General features: G+C 41.9%; 1 long non-coding RNA gene across 1 annotated transcript in view; it reads left to right on the top strand.

Moving 5' to 3' along the window:
• The window catches only part of LOC128137260 (uncharacterized), a 197,214-nt gene that overhangs the window by 168,776 nt on the left and 10,221 nt on the right, over positions 1-18,217 (top strand). Inside the window, exon 2 of the long non-coding RNA XR_008233642.1 lies at positions 3,800-3,874. This is a non-coding gene — a long non-coding RNA (uncharacterized LOC128137260). The remainder of the gene's footprint in view (positions 1-3,799; positions 3,875-18,217) is intronic.

Raw genomic sequence — 18,217 nt, 5'->3', positions numbered from 1 at the left:
CAGGGTACCCAGCAATTTGCTAACTTTCAGAGGCCAGATTTATACTCATCTTACGCTGTGTAAACTGTGCTTCCATCATTTAAAAATTGAAGAAGTATGTAGGTAGACTCCTGCTTCTTTGTTTCTTGAGCAGAAAGCTATTCCCTGAAAGAGATTTTAGGGCTACAATATCTGTATATGTCCTTTTTCTTGGCATTTATATCTGCCAACACAGCATCGTTTTTTCTGTTTTGATTCCCCTATGATTCTGTCTTGTGTCTTCCACATACTGTTCACTCCAGCTATCTCTGGTTGAATTATAAGGGACACAATGTCAAACCAGGCAGAGAATGTAATGGATGACCAAATTTCACTTTTTTTTTCTTTTTTTTTTCTTTTTTTTTTTTTTGGAGGCAGAGTTAAGTATCTCCTGAAGGCACCACAGAACCTGTCAGTGATTATTCTGTCAAATGTGTGGGGTGTAAATACTTAAATTTAGAATTACTAAATGCCTGTGTCACAAATCACAAAATAATGCAGGTTGGAAGGACCTCTGGAGGTTGCTTCTTCTTCCCCCTCCTCCACACTAGTCCAGCTATATCAGATCGCTCCACATCATGATCAGCTACGTTTTGAATAGCTCCAAGAATGGAGAACCCGTGATGTCCCTGAGACCTCACTGTAATGGGGACCTTCCTCTCTGGGGAAAAAAATTGTTCCTGAGATCTCATGAGAGTGCCCTGTGTTGTGTCTTGTGCCTGCTGCGTCTCACCCTTTCTCTGTGCATCTCTGGGAAGAGTCTGTCTCCATCTTTGCTCTCCCCACCCATGAGGCTGCTGAAGGCAACAGTAAGGTCCCTTTTAACCTTCTCTTCTTAACTCTGCCTTTAAAATCATTACCTATCATAAAGAAATCTAAGTTTCAGGGCTTTAGTATTTTGGGTTTTGAGCAGGAAGGGATCAAGTTCTCAGGCTTGAAACCACAAAGGCTACTGTTCTTTTTTGTCTGAACTTTTCATTTGAGCCATGGTTCCCTGATTTTCATTTATTCCAATGAGCTGAAGCTGTAAATAAGACAAGTGTTAAAAGAAAGGAAAGAAAATAGTGAAAATTGCCAAAACTATAAATGCAATTTTAATTGAAAGTATTTTTGTAGGCACTTAAAAATGCTTTAGTATGTAATATTGCTTCAGTTCTTCTGAAATAGTTTGCAGTTTCCCCCAAAGAAAGAAAAAAAGATTCACAAACTCAAAAGAGCAGTGTTGACATTTGACCAGAAATAGGCATTTTCCAGCAGCACTGAAAAGATACAGTATGTGTTTATACCCAACCCCCCCACTTTTGTTTTCTTATTTCTTGTTTTGAAGATGCAATCCTTCAAGAGACTCACAGAAGGGTAGACTGGCAAAATGTGTTAACTCAGCACATGGGCGCAGAGGCTTCTACAAGCATTGCATTTGGGAAGTTTCAGTTTTGACATGTAAAGAAATGTTTCAAGACATAAAGACATAATAAAAGCAGTACTGACTTATTGAAAAATGCTGGACAGTTAAAACACCTTAGTAAGGAAACAAAGGCAAGGCAGGCAAAGGAGAGGGGAAAAAAAGCTGTGATGGATGAGTACTAAAACAATATGCAATTAGAGAAAATAAAGCTATTGTGCAAACAAAAGTGAGGAACAGCATGCATAGAGGCTGAAGATAAAAGGGATTTGGAATAGAGGAGGGCAAGTTCTGAGAAAATTTTTATAAAATACAAGAATGCTGCAGAATTGGTTTCTTTGATAAACAGGAAGAAAGTGAAAGCCTAGGTAGGTAGCATGATGCTTTTTAGTAGATTTGCAACGGCTGTTTTGGAAAAGCAAGGAAAATAGCACTGAATAAAGACTAGTTCTGAATATAATGTGATCTTTAACAAAACAATAGGCCAATGCGTCACTCACCTCACTTCCCTCTCAGCAAGAGAATCTGTGTGCTGTTGTTACATGTGAAACAGCAAGAGTACAAGAGCTCATGACCAAATTACCTTTTTTGCTGATTCTCTTAGGCAATTTTGAAGAGTCTGAAAGTGTTTGGGCTATTGCTGATTTTTAGTGAAACGTTGTTGCAAACAGATGTAAGTACAAATAAACATACAAAAGCCCCTAAGAGACTGGAGTCTTCAAACTAACTCAAGAGTAGTATCCTAAAACTTTGTACTCTGTCAGGGTTTGGAGGGATGGCCCTATATCTTGCTTCAGCTAATTCTGCTGCAAGGTAGAGACTATAAAAGTGAAATTCCTCCTCAGCCTTTGCACTTACAAGACACAAATTATTTCAATGGTATTCTGTATTCATATGAATGGGTGAAAGCATCTGTCAGCAATAACTTAGCATTAACTGCTCTTCAGCTAGTATAATGAGCATTTCTACGTGGTGTAATGCTCGTGTTAATTCCAGTGCTTTCTCAAATGAAGAACTAATTCTGCATGTCCTTTCTGAAAAATCCTGTAACTAATGTGAATGCTATTTTATCATCCACCTTCATTATTGAGTAGTATGTATGGCCCAGTCAAATTCTATGAGAACAAGTCAGGAAGGGAGATCATTTAAAGAGAAATAAGAGCTCAGTAAAGACAATGCTTACCTATGGAATGGTATTTAGACTCACTGTTGCCTTAGTAGTCAGGCTGAGACTTTGGACTAAAGGACAGATGCCAAGCTCCTTTCCTTTCCTCCTTACTGGTAAAATCTCCTGCTGTTTACATGGCCATGTACCTATGGTGCTCATGGATTCATTGTTTGCTCTGTAGCAGCAACACAGAAATTATTTTTAGTAAAAGCTCCATGAACCTTTCAGATTCCTTGGGTTGCTTATGGTATAGCACATACCTGAGGGTCCTCCATCAACACTGCAGGTAAAGGGAGGTCACACGAGCTAACTCTGATACCCAGACCTTGTGCAAATGAGAAGGCAGTAAGACCAAAAAGAGGAGAACTAGATTGGAAATGTAGTGAGCATGACCTTGAATGTTAAAATACGTGAACTCAAGTGCTTTCAGGCTGTGAGGCTGTCAGTCCACCTCTGATGCCTCATTTACAGAGCAGCATGTCTGGAACGAAGAACATCAGAGCAGTCTGATGCCTGTACCTCTGCACCTTCTGCAGCAAGGACTATTCACTCCATAGCAAATTCACAAGTGCAGTTTGCTAAGGAGACACATGTCAGGTTAATAACATGGCTTTTCCTGACCTGAGTCAAACATACCCTTAATGCCAAAGTGGATTTGGATTGTACTTTCTGAGCTAAAAGTTATTCACAATGAGAAATGCTGCCAAGCTATTTTTGTGCTGCATGCAATGTCTGCCAGTGAACAGGACAGCAGGGCTGACATGCTCATGTTTAACATTCAGGTCCTATCATATGTGTCTGTCCTTAAAGAAATGCTGAAAGATTAACTCAGGCTTGACAGCCTGATTTGCAAAGATCTTATCTGCCACTGAAGTCCTGCACATACCTGTTGCAATGGCATCACCAGTTCTGCAGCTTTCGTGTTGTCCACCCTCCTTAATGACCCCAGTACAAGGCATTTCCAGTGGGCTGACACTCAGATAAAGCAAACAAGACTCCTTGGCAGGACTTGAGGCAACCAGCTTCCCCAGATTTCTGCTGGGAGATGTGTTTGTGTGCAAGTGTGTGTGTGTTGGAGGTGGGAGGAATAGTGAAGAAGTTGTGTTAAAAAATAGTGGAGGGTGACTGCAGATCTGTTCAGTGAGTTTATCTAAATATTCCCTTTCCTTTCTTTTCCCCTTCCCTTCCTCCCTTCTCCCATTTACTATCAGGAAGAGCCACCTCTGAAGGGTCAATTCAGTACAGCCTGGCGCCAACACAGACGGACATCAACAGCAATTCCAACAGTGAGTCAATTTGTAGTAGGGGGAGTCCTTGAAATAGTATTGTTTTATGTGCATGTGGAAGGTGCAAGAACTCTGCAGAGGGTTTCCAGAAGAGAGAGAAGGTAGGTTTGTCACCCCTAGCTCCCTCTGGTTGGAGCAGCCTGCAAGGTTTTGATGCCTCACTAAAAACAGTAGGTAAAGGTAGCTTTTCCTGGAAGATACAAGGATCTGGATTGTGTGAGGGCCAGTGCCAGGGCATTTTACCTACAGAATAGGCTTTCAGAGCTAGATGCTGTTCAGAGAAAACTGGCCACCAAGAAAGCATAAGACACTACAGCTGACTAGAGAAGAAGAGGCTGGCAGCCATGCACAGACAAGGCTCTTCACTGAATTGTTACTTTCCCGGCTGGAGACAAGAACTGTGAGTCTCGGATCTGTGTAGGAGCACTGATCTGTCTTAGGATAGGTGAAGAGACCTTGCTTTCAGTTTTGAGGTAATTTAGCTGCTATCACTTAGATTCTCTGATGCTTCCTGGAGCAGCTAGAGGGGGAAGATGAGCCCTTGCATGGTATAATACGCTCTTTCTCTCTCATTATGCACGCACACAACGTTATCCAACACTTGTGATCCCAGTCCTTGGTGGCCACTTCTCCTGAAGTGTGTGTTGGGGTGAGAGAATCTATTGAGTTGTAGGAGGGGAAAGAAAAATTCATTACACAGAGCAAATTAAAACTGACGCCTGCTCCTCACTGTTCCTAAAAGGTACTCCTGTCCTATATTTTCCTCTTGGTGACTTTCCTGGGACCAACAAGCTTTGGTCCAGCATCACAGAGAAGGTAGCTGGGGGAGGAGATAGTGGCTTAAAGAAGAAGTGGACAACTGGATGAGCTGGAGAGGATAAGAAGAGGTGATGGCAAATGGAGAGGACACCAGAAGGGAAAAGAGATGGCAGTGAAAAGATCCAGAGAAAGCAGTTCTGGGAGTCTGGAACAGGAGTCTGAGGACTGAAAATGTCACAGTGAGCTGGTTTTTGGCTAAACTATCTGGCCTGAGATCTGGAAAAAGCATCCATTCATCCCTCCACTTCAAAGACAGTAGGACAAATGACACCCTCTGGCAGGGACTGAGTGACAACCCTGACTGTCACTGGTTCAAGACTGACCACCAGAGCTATATAATTTGTAGCATCTCATTCATGGAAAGGTAGTATAAAGCAGTTGTGAAATACTGCACAGTGATGGGATCATTTTGAACTATGCATTGTCCTCAGCATAGTTCTAACATTTTCCATGTGTCTACTAAACACTCCATCTTTGGTATATATATATGAAGGTATGGCTTATTATTAATATATTTTAATATATTTGGTAAAATCTTGCTCACAAACTAAATGTAACTGTCATAATGTTATCTTAAATGATGCTGTAATCTGATTTTATGCTGTGTGAACAGTGAACAATGGAAAATTTACAGCACAGACCAATGTCTCAGTGATCTGTGGCTCTTAAGCAAAGAATTGGTTGTTTCTTCTTACCATATTTCTTTGCCTCAAATGCTTGAATGAGTCATACTGTATTTGTTCCCCCTTTTAGTCTTCTGATGGTTTGTTTAAGTCCTACAGTTTATGCAGTCTGATGGTCACTTCCGTAAACTATTTCTTGAAAGTGTTGATATCCTGGGCAGTGCATCAAACCGGATGTTTATGCAGCTGTATCAATCCTATGAGCAGTTCCGTGTGTCAGTAAACATGTGGGCATGGGCCTTGAGATCAACAGGAAGACTCATTGTGAAATTGCAACAGGCAGTTGAGGGACCTGGGCCTGTATTTGTGCCAGGTGGAAGTGATTTAAAAAGATTGTAATATCTCCCAAAGAGAGGAGGCTGAGCACCAGGGGAATTCAGGCTGATGCTTAGCTCATCATAGGATGCCTTTAGCAGTCAATGAGTGGATCTGAACTACAACACAGGGTTTACATTCTACCAGGTCCTAGATAAAAAAACAGCAACAGAAAGAAGCAACAGAAAGAAGCAACAGCCTCAGACAGTCCCATGGTTTGGGAGAGGATGAGCTGCAAAGCACTTTGGGGGGACTTAAAGTTTATGTGAAATACAATACACTATTATATCTTCCTTTTAGCTCACCTAGTCATCAGTCCTGTACCTGTCGAGAGCAGCACTCTATTTTTGGCTTTTTTTCTTTTCTTCCTCAAGTTGTTAGAGCACTTAATCAAACTTTAAGATGGATTGTGATTAGATCTCAAGCCGCATTTTGAACTGTGATTGATTTCGTTAACATCTGCTGTGCTTCCTCTCTAGGCAGAACAGTTTGGGGCTATACTATATGAGTTTTCAGGGGAAAATTCAGGCAAGAAAAGCAACAGCATAGTAATACCAAGCAGGTGAGCTATTGGGCGGGCAAGCTATTCACAATGCTTACAATGCTTGGCCAATTAATTTTATTTTTTTTCCCCCCATTCATTTGTATGTAGCCTCTCCTACTCTCCTGGTCGGAAACTGGACCTACATGGATTAGTGTTGAAATTATTGTAGCCATGCAAACCTTGGAGATTCCCAACAGCACCTCAAAATGTTGTTAGGACTTTATTATTATTATTAAGGATGGTCTCCTTTGAATGACAAAGCCTTGTACAAACAGGAAGAGATAGTTTATCTAGGTGGACAGACTAAAGGGCAAGAAAAAGGAAGGCATCTAAGCCCTGTAAAAATGTAGAAATCTCCCTCTGAGAGTGGGGCAGTACTGGAATAGAGGCTGAAAGAAGGTGTACAATCCCCATTCTTGGAGATACCCAAAACTTCACTGAACAAGGCTTGGAGCAAGCTGATTGAACCTGGAAGTCATGCTTTGAACAGGGGTTAGACTCAATGTCCTCCAGAGGGCCCTTCCAAACAACATCATCTTCTAATTCTAGTATCTATGGTAAACTCAGTGGCAAAGTCCTGTGTATTGTATTGTACATATAGCCAGATACTTGGTCTAGCACCTAAGCTGCAGAAAATATCCTGCTGCTTTGGAAATAAGCTGTCTCCTCCAAAACCATCAGGTGAATGTTGTCTTCTGGTAGTCTGCAGTGGACAGGCGAAGAATGTAATGGAATTTTTTGCATGAAATTAAAATGAAGACTGCTATATACAGAGTAGCTAGGATTTTAGGAAACAAAGGCTGGAAGGTGAGCTGGCAAAGAAATCTTGCTCCCCATAAGACTGAGACTGACCGAACTCCCTCAAGGGCAGAAGGGCAAAACTGTCCTTTCACGGATGTCTTGGGGATCAGAGCTAGAGGCATCTTAGTCTGACAGCATTGTTCCTGTTGTGTAGCTAAATTGAATGGGTCAGGTCCTGGGGCTGTCAATCCAGCTAAGTTTGCACCAGTGTTTAGAAAGGAAGTAGCTATTCTCCAAGGGTTAAATGCCAGGGACTCTGATGTGACATTGTGATAAAGTCCTGGCCTCTTTCAGTGGGAAGAAAGTATTGTTGCATTACTGTAATGACTTGTGATATCACATCCATTGCTCTTTTATTGTGTGTCTTCAAACCCTGGGCTCCCATTTGGTTTTGATGGACACCAGATTTTTTCTTCTGAATGTTTTTTTAACCTTTCTTTTTTGTAGTGATGGCAATCTAAACTGAGAGCTCATTATAAATTCCTGCTGTGCATACTGAGCTCCTAAGTATTACCTGAGGCAGGGACTGTAGGAAGAGGTAATAACAGATATTGTCTTATACCAACCGACATAGATGTGAAAAACAGACTGATTTTCTGACACGCTAGTCACTGTTCATACCTGAAACAGAAGCAAGAAATTTCAAGCTATCAAGCTGCATTCTGGGTTTCTTGACTGTTGTATTTTGCTTCTTAAAATTCCTATTCAGAATGCACTGAGGCTGCTTGGGTAGCCACTATTCATTTTAGTGGATTTGGGCATAAGTATTGTATCAGCAAAATTAATGATTATAATTGAATTTATAATGCTTTCTGATTGTGCTTGCTATCTCTGACTTTCCTAGCTTTTTTAATGGCCATTCATTAAAAAGCAAACTAGCTGACTACCTGAGACATGCCAAATTGTTTCTGCAGTCTGCTAGTGACCACTAGTTCTGCTGGCAGAGTTCACAGGCAAAATTTAGAAAGCAAATCTATATTACTAACAGCATGGCTGCCAGCTGACTTTTTTATTACAAGAGTTAAACCCTTATCCTTTCTGTGCTCTGACTTATATACCGTGATGCCTTGATTTTGTCAGCATCCTAATCGTGCCTGTCACAATACAAATTGGATGGAAAATCTTCCACAGGACCATCCTGCCCATGATTTTGGAATTAGCAAGAAATAATTGTGCAGGGCCTTCTATGGAAACATTTCATTCCATCACAGCTGCCAATTTCAAATGATTGGTTTTGTTCCAGTTAATGGGAGCTGCTACAGAAATGTCACTTTGGCACAAATTTTGGTGCCGAGATCTGCAAGCAGCAGAAAAACAGCAGCTACCAAGAGAGAGGGTCAATGGCTTTCATCGTGTTGAGCAGCTTCTAAGTGCAGTGGGATGGCTGGACACCACTCGTTTGCAGTTACAGGCTCCTAATGCACGTAGGGTTTTATGAACCTGAACAATTTTGGAGTGAATTTGTGACAGGACAAGGACATAAGGTTGTTGATCTTCTGAGGTGATGACACATGCCAGTGCTGGATTATGGCTCTCAGGTTCTTTACCTACAACATTAAAACAACACAGAAAAAAGTCTGCTTTTCCAGATGAGGGAGACAGGCAGATGTGATGGTAGAGATCAGACAAAAGCACATGCCAGTGCTCAGTGGGAGACAAGCAAGTCAGGAGAGTCTCAGCAGTGTCAGTACCACTGCACAGTGAGCCCCAGCAAGAAGTTTGTGTCTATTGCTCAAGATGGGGGTACAGGTGAGGGGCATTCATGGGGTTCAGAAAGAGCAGAACCTGATCTTTAAATACTTCAAGGTGTTAAAGTTGTGAAAAGTTCAGGGTTATCAGAATTTTTTTTAATGACTGCCTCCAGGTGATGGATTTAAAAGACAAAAACATCCAATAATTGCTTTTTCTTCTTTTTTTTTTTTCTATTATATCTTGTATTTCACAGATCTATTTCATAGATATTCTGGAACCTGTTTACATGGGGACACTCAGGCAATAGGATCTGAATTAAATTTTGAAGTGCATTTATTGCACAGAATTAGACCCTGGTGTGGCCACTCTCACTCAGAATTAAGCTAAACTAAAATAAAGGGTTAAACTCAAGAGCAGGGTATGAAAGGCAATGAAGAAAGAAGGAGAATTTGCCTTCATCTGAATTTTGTGAAAAGCTCATGCAGATAAAATGCTATAAACCAGGTCCTCAGCCAGTAGGGAGTGAGCATTGTCCAGTGATTTCATTCAGGTGTTCAGTAGGGGAGAAATTGGTTCTTAGAAGGTAGTTAACCCATGCAGAGTGTGAATGCTCAGCAATTGGCTGGGATGTAGGAAAAGGGCATAAACTGCAGAGGTTTACAGAAGCACCTGTTGTTTAGATCAAATTAAAGCAGCCTTTGGCTTTTCCTGCTTTGTGCAGAAATCAAATTATTTTATGTTTTAAGTCAGTAGTCTTGCATCTGACTGTTTCTTTTGTGAATAGGACAAACAAGAGGTGATAGAAAACACAAACCAGAGTGATCTAAACATGGAAGAATAGACACTTCTGCCTCAAAAGATAAGAATTCAGAGGCAGTGGTAGAAATTAAAGATGACAGTTTCACAACATGTAATTAGACTGTGGAATCCATTGCCATGGGAAGATTTTGAAGCCAAGAGTTTAGTTAAATTCAAAGAAGCGTTAGCAACTTATATGAATTACAAGAATGCCCAGACAGGTAATAATTATGATGAAAACTCTGGAAAGGATGTTAGACGCTGTGCTTTGGGTATTATGCTAGTCTATCAGGATGAGATAATCTAGCAGACAGGCAACCTGCAGCACGCAGAAAACTACTGAAGAATACCTGGGACTGATCACTATGAGACATAAGACTTAGAAGACCATGGGTCATAACCAGGCTACCACTTGATCTAGCTTCCTTTTTGAATGGCTCCATCATTATTTTGGCTGAGTTAAGCCTTTCAGGTGTCCAGCTGCTGATGAGTAATGTATTCTGATCATACTGATTCACAGTGAGTCAGGAAACCTGACTTCTTAATGCAACTTGCAGAAGAATCGTGTTGAGCTAGATCAGTTTGGAGCCTGAATATTGCCATAAATAGCAGTGCTGAGGAAACAGGCGAGTAGGTTTAACTCTCAGTCTAGCATGAAGTCAGCAATCGAGATGTAGAGTTGGAACTGTTCAGTATTGCCATAACAGCAGTGTCCAAGTTTATTAGCAGCGTGCTGTGAAAAAGAAAGCTCTGGGAGCTAACAGGTAGGTTTGCTTGAAGGATCCTCAAGGTTGTGAATAAAGCATCCATGTCCAGGTCTGCTGGGGCACATTATGCAGCAGACTTTCTCCTCAGTGAAGAAATCAGTGGACATCAGGGAACATAACAGGAGAAAATGCTGCTCTCTCTCCTTCCATGACTCACAGGGGAAGCAATGCGAAGGGGTTTATATGAGAAGGAGCAAGACCCAGGAGTCATGGTGCAGGTCATTTCACATGTACCTTTCACATGGCAACGCAGACAGCCCCTGTTCATGGACATCTTCATTGTGAACAGCAAAACTGAGAATGAGAGATGAAGTAGTAGTCACTTAGGGGAGTAAGAGGCATGTCTTACAAACTAAGAGGCATGTCACTCTGAGTGCCTGTGTAAACACCTAATGTACACTAAGTGCAGAGGAACTGAAAAGGGAGAAAGATGCCTCATGCAAAAGCACCAAAAGTTTGGGCCATGTTTTGCTGCCTGCATTTCTGCCTAAGCCCTTCTGGCCAGCTCTAGGATCTCCCTTTCCATTGCCTTCAACAGTACCTTGAACTGCCGTTACAGGCACTCAGTTCTTCTCTCGACTCAGTGTGCCCGAGGAATTTAGCTCCTGAAGAGTTCATCCTAGCAGTCAGAATGGAAAAGCTAGCATGCAGTAATTTAGTGTTTGAATTCCTCAGCACTCGATAACTTCCCTTTATCTAGAAGATACAAATGAATTATTGCAATATAGTGAGTTAAGAAGTACATTTCAAATACTTCTTATTTATCTGTTTTGTTAGTTTATGTCAATATTACAGCTCATCATGTAATAGCCATTCTCATTCCACAGTAATTATGTTCAGATTGAGTACTTTACTGGTTAAACTGCAAAAGTTTAACTAGTTATACATTATTTATGCAATTAATTTAGGAGAACTTGTGTCATGTCCTCTGAGTGATATGCACATCCTATGAGATCCTGACATCATCTGTAGGCATCTGGTGAAATCTCTACAGCAGTGCTTGTTGTGGGAGCACTACAGCAGGATTTTAAAACTGCTCTCAGTATAGCCAACAAAGGTAGTTTGAAACTACCTTTCTCGTTCAGAATAGCCAAGTCACTTACAGTGATGTTTTTCTTTTTTAAAATGCAATGCTTTCACCACAGCATTGTCCTGAACTCTAAAATTAGCTTCTATCTGTTATTTTTTTTGTATAAGACAAACATAATTTCTCTACAGTAGACTTCAGCTCTGAAATAATTAAGCGTCATAATTAGGTCACTTCAGACCAAAGTATCCGCCACAACTCTTAACAGTCTTTTAGAGGAAGAATTCAAAAAAAGTAAGACTTCTGCTCTCACTGTAGTGTTTTCACATGAAGTTTGTATTTATATGAGGAAGAAGTTTGAAAGGTCAGAAGGAACACAGCTTACAAGCCCTTTCTGTTCTGGCTGCTGCAGCTCTCTTTCTGCTCTTGCGCTAGGCAGGTATGGTGGACTTAAAGGTAACTTGGATGTGACAGTTTCCAAAGGATCACACAAAGAACAGAGGAGGAAGTATGTTTGGGAGAAGCCAGGAGAACAATGTGGCTGACATGACCAGCTAACTGCTTGCAAGCCAGCAGCTGATTTCCTGCTTAGATACATTAATTTCTTTACACAAGCTTACTCAGCTGAAATGTGCAACACATCTTTAGTTATCACACCTGAATCCTTAACTGGGTGAAGCACAAAAAGTCACAAAAATGATGACAAACATGCTAAGAGTACCCAGAAGTTGTCCAAGTAGTAGATGGTCAGGGTGCAGTAGGCAATGTGAGCTCAACAAAAAAGCAAGCAAGCTATTGAATTTAACAGCTCATAAAGTAGCAGGTTGTATTTGGTGAAATAATAAAATAGGACATGTTGTGAAACTTTTTACAGAGGCATGGATTGTAGCTCAGGAAGGGAAACATCTCTCCCTCCCTTTCTTTTCCCTGGCTCCCTTTATTCATGCACAGCTAAGCATTGTGGGCTGTGGGCTGCCTGTAGGAGTGGGCCTTCGCTTGTATAAAGCCCAATTGTGCTGACAGGGCACTTAGTGTGAACTGCACAGGGATTTTTGTTACTGGTGTAGATAAGATTTCAAAGGATGAAACTGCTTCACAGTTAGGCTGGTCAGACTAGAGTGTCATTAAGGATCTTTTCCTATGTTATTCTTAATATGCCTCACTTATAACAAGGTTAAAGTATTTTTCTGTAAGAGGACAGCCTTTTACTTCTTGTTTGGCAATCACTACACCAGCCCACACATATTGATCGCTGTCACAGGGTAACTCCTGCCATCATGCTGACTAAGCCTACAGAAACACAAAGGGAATTGTGTGCATGCCACTGGCTGCAGCCATCTTCCCATGCCATCCTGTAGATGTAGCCAAGGTCCTGCTTTCCTCTCACTGTTGTAAATCAGGACTAAGTCCATAGGGCCTACAAGGGCAAAAATGGGATGGAAGTGACAAAATGATGTCTAGTGGGGCTGACATAAATTCAGGAGGGAGAAACAAACAAACAAAAAAATGCCACTCACAGTCTCTTATGAAGCTGCTGTAATGATTCTGGCTACTTTGATATTTCCAGCGTGCAGAATTAATTTTTTTTTCTGTGATTTTAAATGAGTTATAGCATTTGGGGTTTTCTCTCCATTGCTGAAGTGTTTACAAAGAGTTTTTTGCCACTGTTTTCCAAGGCCAATGATAAAACAGGGCTGTTGGCCCAGTCATTAGAATGAGGAACAAGGTTTAGGTTGCACTAGCCCCAGATTAAGTCAGCTAAGATCTCTGCATGCCTGGTCAGGCTTCCCACCTTCTAGTCCTCTCTGGGATGGTCGTGCTATACGGCCAGCCTTGATTGTTTGCAAGGATGGCTTATTGGTCCCTTCTGTCCCTGTTAGTGGCCCCTGCTGCTAACCACATCTGTAGGTCTCCAGGTGATCTAGCAAAGAGAGAAGAGGGAAAGAGGTGGAAAAGCCCTTTAGATAAAGGTCTCAATGTGTTGCTGAAGTAGACTGGGCCTTTCACAAGCACTGATTGTATGTGGGCAGGCCACATATTCAGATGGTGTGACAGCTGTTCTCTCCAACAGCTGGTGTTATCACGTTGCACCTGCCCAGTGCCTTAAAATTCAGCCTTAGCTCTACACCTCTGCATCTTTGTCCCTCCATACCTTCACATTCACCTAAAGCTATCCAGGATCTGGGAGGGCAGTGCTTACCCCAACTCCTAGCCATGCTTCCCTGACTCCTCTCTTGTGTCACCTCTCCCAATCCTGCAATTGCAAGAACTGACTGAAAAACTAGTCAAACCCCTCCTTTTGCAGGAGTAGTTTTCAGGTGAAGTGGTGGATTCATGGCAGAAGAAAGATACTATTAGCATCTCTGCTCAGGGAAAGGCTGACATTTCAGCTCAACCCTTATTAGACATTAAAGTCCAAACCAGAGGTGTTAGGAAGGCTTGAGCGAGGGGAAAGGCTTCTACAAGTGGTCAGTCTAGCTGTGAAACACAGCACCACAGAAAAACATTGTTCATACTGCTGCCCACAATACTGGTGAAATAGCAAGAGCACTTCAGTTCACCATGGGCATTACTGGAACACATCAACACGTAGGAGACACTCAAGCCCCATGCCTTGGAGTTTCATAGGACTGCCTTCCTACCAGGATGACTTTACTTTTCTTCCCATTGCTTCTGCCTGTCGCCAAACAATCCTTACTGATTGGCTTCTGCAGGCAGGTGGGGGCTTCTGCAAGACAGCTGTTCATAGGAGTGCAAGTAGATTTCTCTTACCATGGCTACGTGAAGTACTTCTGCCTTCCCACCAGTCTCTTGAAAATGTAATGCCTGCCCCTGCAACACATAAGAAAGATAATTACCCAGCAGATCAACCTTCTGCTACATATGATGAGTTCTCTTGTGCACGTGGTCTTTAGATCAGGACTGGATTTGGAGCAGCCAGGGACTGTTTGTTTCCTACATGGATTTCAACTGTGAGAAAAGCTCACCTGTCTTCAAGGGTCGAGGCTAGGTTTGGCTGTGCAATTCGGTGTAGGTTTTACTGACAGGGCAGACTCACTTTCTGATAGAAGGGAGGTAGGAGGCAGGCTACAATCCAGGCTACAGCTACAGGAACAGGCTGCCACAGATAATCTAGCATATAGCTTTACAGAATATCAAGTACTCAGTTTAAAATGAGTGCACCATATTCTGTCATCCTGTCACCAGCATGAGGCAGCTCCCTCCCTATGGAAATAGCTGTTGTTTAGAGTAAGTGGAGAAGTCAAGTTTGCCAGGTTTCTATCATGTCTTAAGCCTATTGGTATGAGGCAAGGAGTCAAGCCCCAAGACTTTTTCTATCCTATTTCCAATGAATGCATAATGGTTTCTGTTTTGCTTGCAGAGAAATACCTCACTTCTCTTCTTGCTAATCCCATTTGTATTGGGTTTCATTTCCCTCTCTGATACAGAAGGTTACCAGCATGTTCATGCCCAGCAGGCATCAGTTTGCATCTGTTCTTAAATTCAGAGCACATAGCTGTGCCCTCAATTTCCATTCTTTGGAAACCTGAAGGTACCATGATTAAAATAGACTGCAAACAGATGCTTGATGATAAAGAGGTCCTGTTTGCTTGTACTAATTGCAATTTGTGCTGTAAGGATTTTGTCACTGTCTAATGGCTAATCTTTGTAAGGTTTCAATGAATCTGCTGGGCTTGGGGCTTTGGCATAGCCATGATAGACCTGCGGTTTTAATTTTTGGAAGTTTTGGATTCAAAGCTCACTGAGCAGCCCAGAACTGCCCAGCCATGGGAACTGACAGCAAAATACACATTCTGTCACACCCTCCTGCTGCAAATTTGGTAACTAGGGACATCCCTCTTCAAGAGTGCATGCGAAGAATGGTAGACTCAGTTGTGTCCACTCTGCACTGCTTATGCCCTGGAAAATTGGTCATTTGGCCCCTGGATGTGGAAAACCTTCCTTAATGCAGAGCTTAGAAAGGATCCTTCAATTTTCTTTCTTTTGTACTAGTTCAACTTCAATGAACGAAGGCCAGAAAAGGCAGGTGGGGGCAAAACAAAGTGGTCTTTACAAAGAGGTCAGTTAAAATCTCTTCTGACAGCAGGCAAGAGCAGGTCACAGGATATGAAGGTAAAAGGCAGAGATGACCCTGATTGAATCTGGAGGCATGTGTCTGAAGCAGCTTTTTGATGACATTTTTGATAGTATCAGTTGTTCACATGCCTCCAAGATGAGTTTGGTGCCCCTGACTCAAGATAACAAAGGGAATAGTGTATCTCTTCCCGCAGCACCAAGGCCTGCCCTTATGCTAGTCCTCACTGTGAAGTTCTGGGGACAAACCAAAACAGCCCTCTTGTCTGCTCACTCTTACACCATTGTACATCAGGAGTGACTGCCTCCACAGCAGTCTGAGACTGATGTGGAGACAACCTGGACTTTAAGTAAAACATAGCTCTCTATTCCTCTAGATAATACCCTCCTGAGTTTCAAGATGCATGAGCAGGTCTGCAGGTGCCCTGCCAACACCCTGACTCTCAGAGAGAGAGCCAGTGCTGCAGCACACACCACACCTCCCCTCGCTCCTGCTGTGAATGCACCTGAGGCTGCAGCAGGCCTGCAGAAGAAGATAACTTTTTGTTTGTTTTCCTGACTGCTCTGTTAAATCTTTGAATCCTCTATCAAGAGTAAAAGCAAGCTGCAGGCAAAGTGGAGGCTGGCCAGGCATGTGTTTATAACAAACACACACATCTGGTTTTTCAGTATGGTAATTCTGGATGGAGTTGGATTTTCAGTCCACATTTATTATCGCTCTTAGATTTTCTTTTTGTAAAGTCAGTGTTTCTGTGAAAATGAACACAAATGGCAACATGATAGAGGAAAGAAGGGGAAAAGCACTAAGCAGGGTGTTAAAGTCTGTGGTACCTGAGGCTTTAGTTCAGGCATTCAGATGTTACTGAAAATGTGAAGGGTGGGAGGCAGGGAAACTGCAAGGAGCAAGGGCATACGGTATGATGATTTTAGCTCTTAGGTGTCTTGAGCTTTGTATGTTTGGGTCAGAAGTGAGGATTTCAGGGCATGTAGGGCTGTGTTCAAACTGTTTCCATTATGTCACTGGGTAGCAGGCTTCTTGCTACCTCGTGAGAGCATTTGAATGCTGTGCTGACACAGTCCATCTCTGTCTTTCTTCATAGGGTGAGCTTGTGATAAATACCCTTGTGCCACGTGTGGTGCGTGCCTCTTAATAAGTAACACTGACTACTAAGTCATGCCAGGTGTGGTATTCCTTGCCTGTGCTTTCTAGCTGGAAAGTAAAAAGCATCCAACTCCTTTCTTGTACAAGATAAAGCTGTGAACCTTTTTTAAAGTAATTTTGACTTTGAAGAAGGGTCATTTAAGAGACCTTTAGTTTCTATAAGAACTTTAATAATTCAATATTATTCATTTAGCTGAATAAATTCGCTGAATAACTTCGCTGAATTTTGTTAATTACAGCCACTAGCACAGTATTCACAGTTGGCCTAGATGATCATTGTAGGTCCCTTCCAACTAAAATAGTCTACTCTAGTCTAGTCTATTATTATCTATGAATGTGTTATACTACAGATAGCTATACCTTTGAATGTATCAGTGTAACCCCCTTTCTAAAAGTCTAAATTGAAATGGGAACAATCTGGTATTTTTGAAGTGTTTGCAAAAACTGAGAACTATGTGCTACAAATAATCATATAGGAGGCGAAAAAGCTTTTTTAAAAAAAAAAACTCTGGTCTTTTTTAAATTTAAGATTATTATTTCTCAGCATCTTCACAGGCCCTATAAATTACCATGTTCCTTTTGATCAGAAGGAAGTTAGGGGGTGAGTTTCATAGTCAAAAGGACAGGAGGACTCTCAGCATAAAGCAATTGCTTTCAGACCAGTAAATCCTGTCCTGAAGCGGTATTTTCCGTGGTTGTTTTCAGAAATCTTTGCACAACCTTATGCATAGAAAGTGGTTTAGAAACAAAGAACTTGCATGAAATTCTTTCTTATCCTCCTCCAACCGCTGCTCTGAGGCCCCGAGTGAGTAAATCTTTTAAACACACCCTGGAAGCTTAACTGAAATCAGTCTGGAATGACCAGTGCCAATGAAGTACCATTGGTTCAAAATGAAAGTCAAGGAGAGCCATTCCTCAACTAAGCAAATTCAGTCATCAGCTCCAGCAATAGGAGCCAGAGTATGTTACAGATTGGCTCATCAGGGAATTAGGCTGATAGTGATCAAGATTAAACAGGCTCAGCAAGGCTGAAAACTAAAACGGTTCTCTGTAGCGTGCAAAGAGAGGAATATAGTTGGGACTGAGAGTTGCTGTAACGCAGCTGACGAAGACAGCACTCCTGCAGGAGTTGTGTTCCCCAACTCTCTCTGGAGGGGCTTGTCAGTAGTTAGAGAGCATGATGAGCTTCTGAAAGAAGCGATGCTGGCACCAAACTGTGCTGTGCTCTCAAATCCTCTAACTTCCTCCGTGATGTTGAAGGTCATCTCATGGAAAGCCCATTTTCTTTCAGAAGGAGAATTTGGGGGGGTGGGGAGGATGGTGTGAAAAAAATCCTATAGTTTGTGGAATTTTGGGGTTTTTTTTTCTGTCTAATATTTTATTTCCTGCTTTTCTGGTCTGAAAGTCCTAGGGAGAATTTTGTTGGGAATTTTTCAGGTTCCCTCCCAGTGATCAGGGAGCAAATCTTTTTACTGAAGAAAACCAGGAGGGGCCTTATTGGTTTCCTTGCTTTGCCATGGATAGGGACATTTTGTCACAGTCTCATAACCCTTCACAACAAACCAGAGAAATTAGACGCTTGAGTTATTTTAAGGGTAATTCTAAAAAGCCTTTCTCCCCCAGTGTTTTAGTTTTCTGTA

The sequence above is a fragment of the Harpia harpyja genome, chromosome Z (assembly GCF_026419915.1).
Source record: "Harpia harpyja isolate bHarHar1 chromosome Z, bHarHar1 primary haplotype, whole genome shotgun sequence".
Classification (NCBI taxonomy): domain Eukaryota; kingdom Metazoa; phylum Chordata; class Aves; order Accipitriformes; family Accipitridae; genus Harpia; species Harpia harpyja.
The sequence above is the reverse complement of the archived record's forward strand: the minus strand, read 5'-3'. Positions and strand labels throughout refer to the sequence as shown.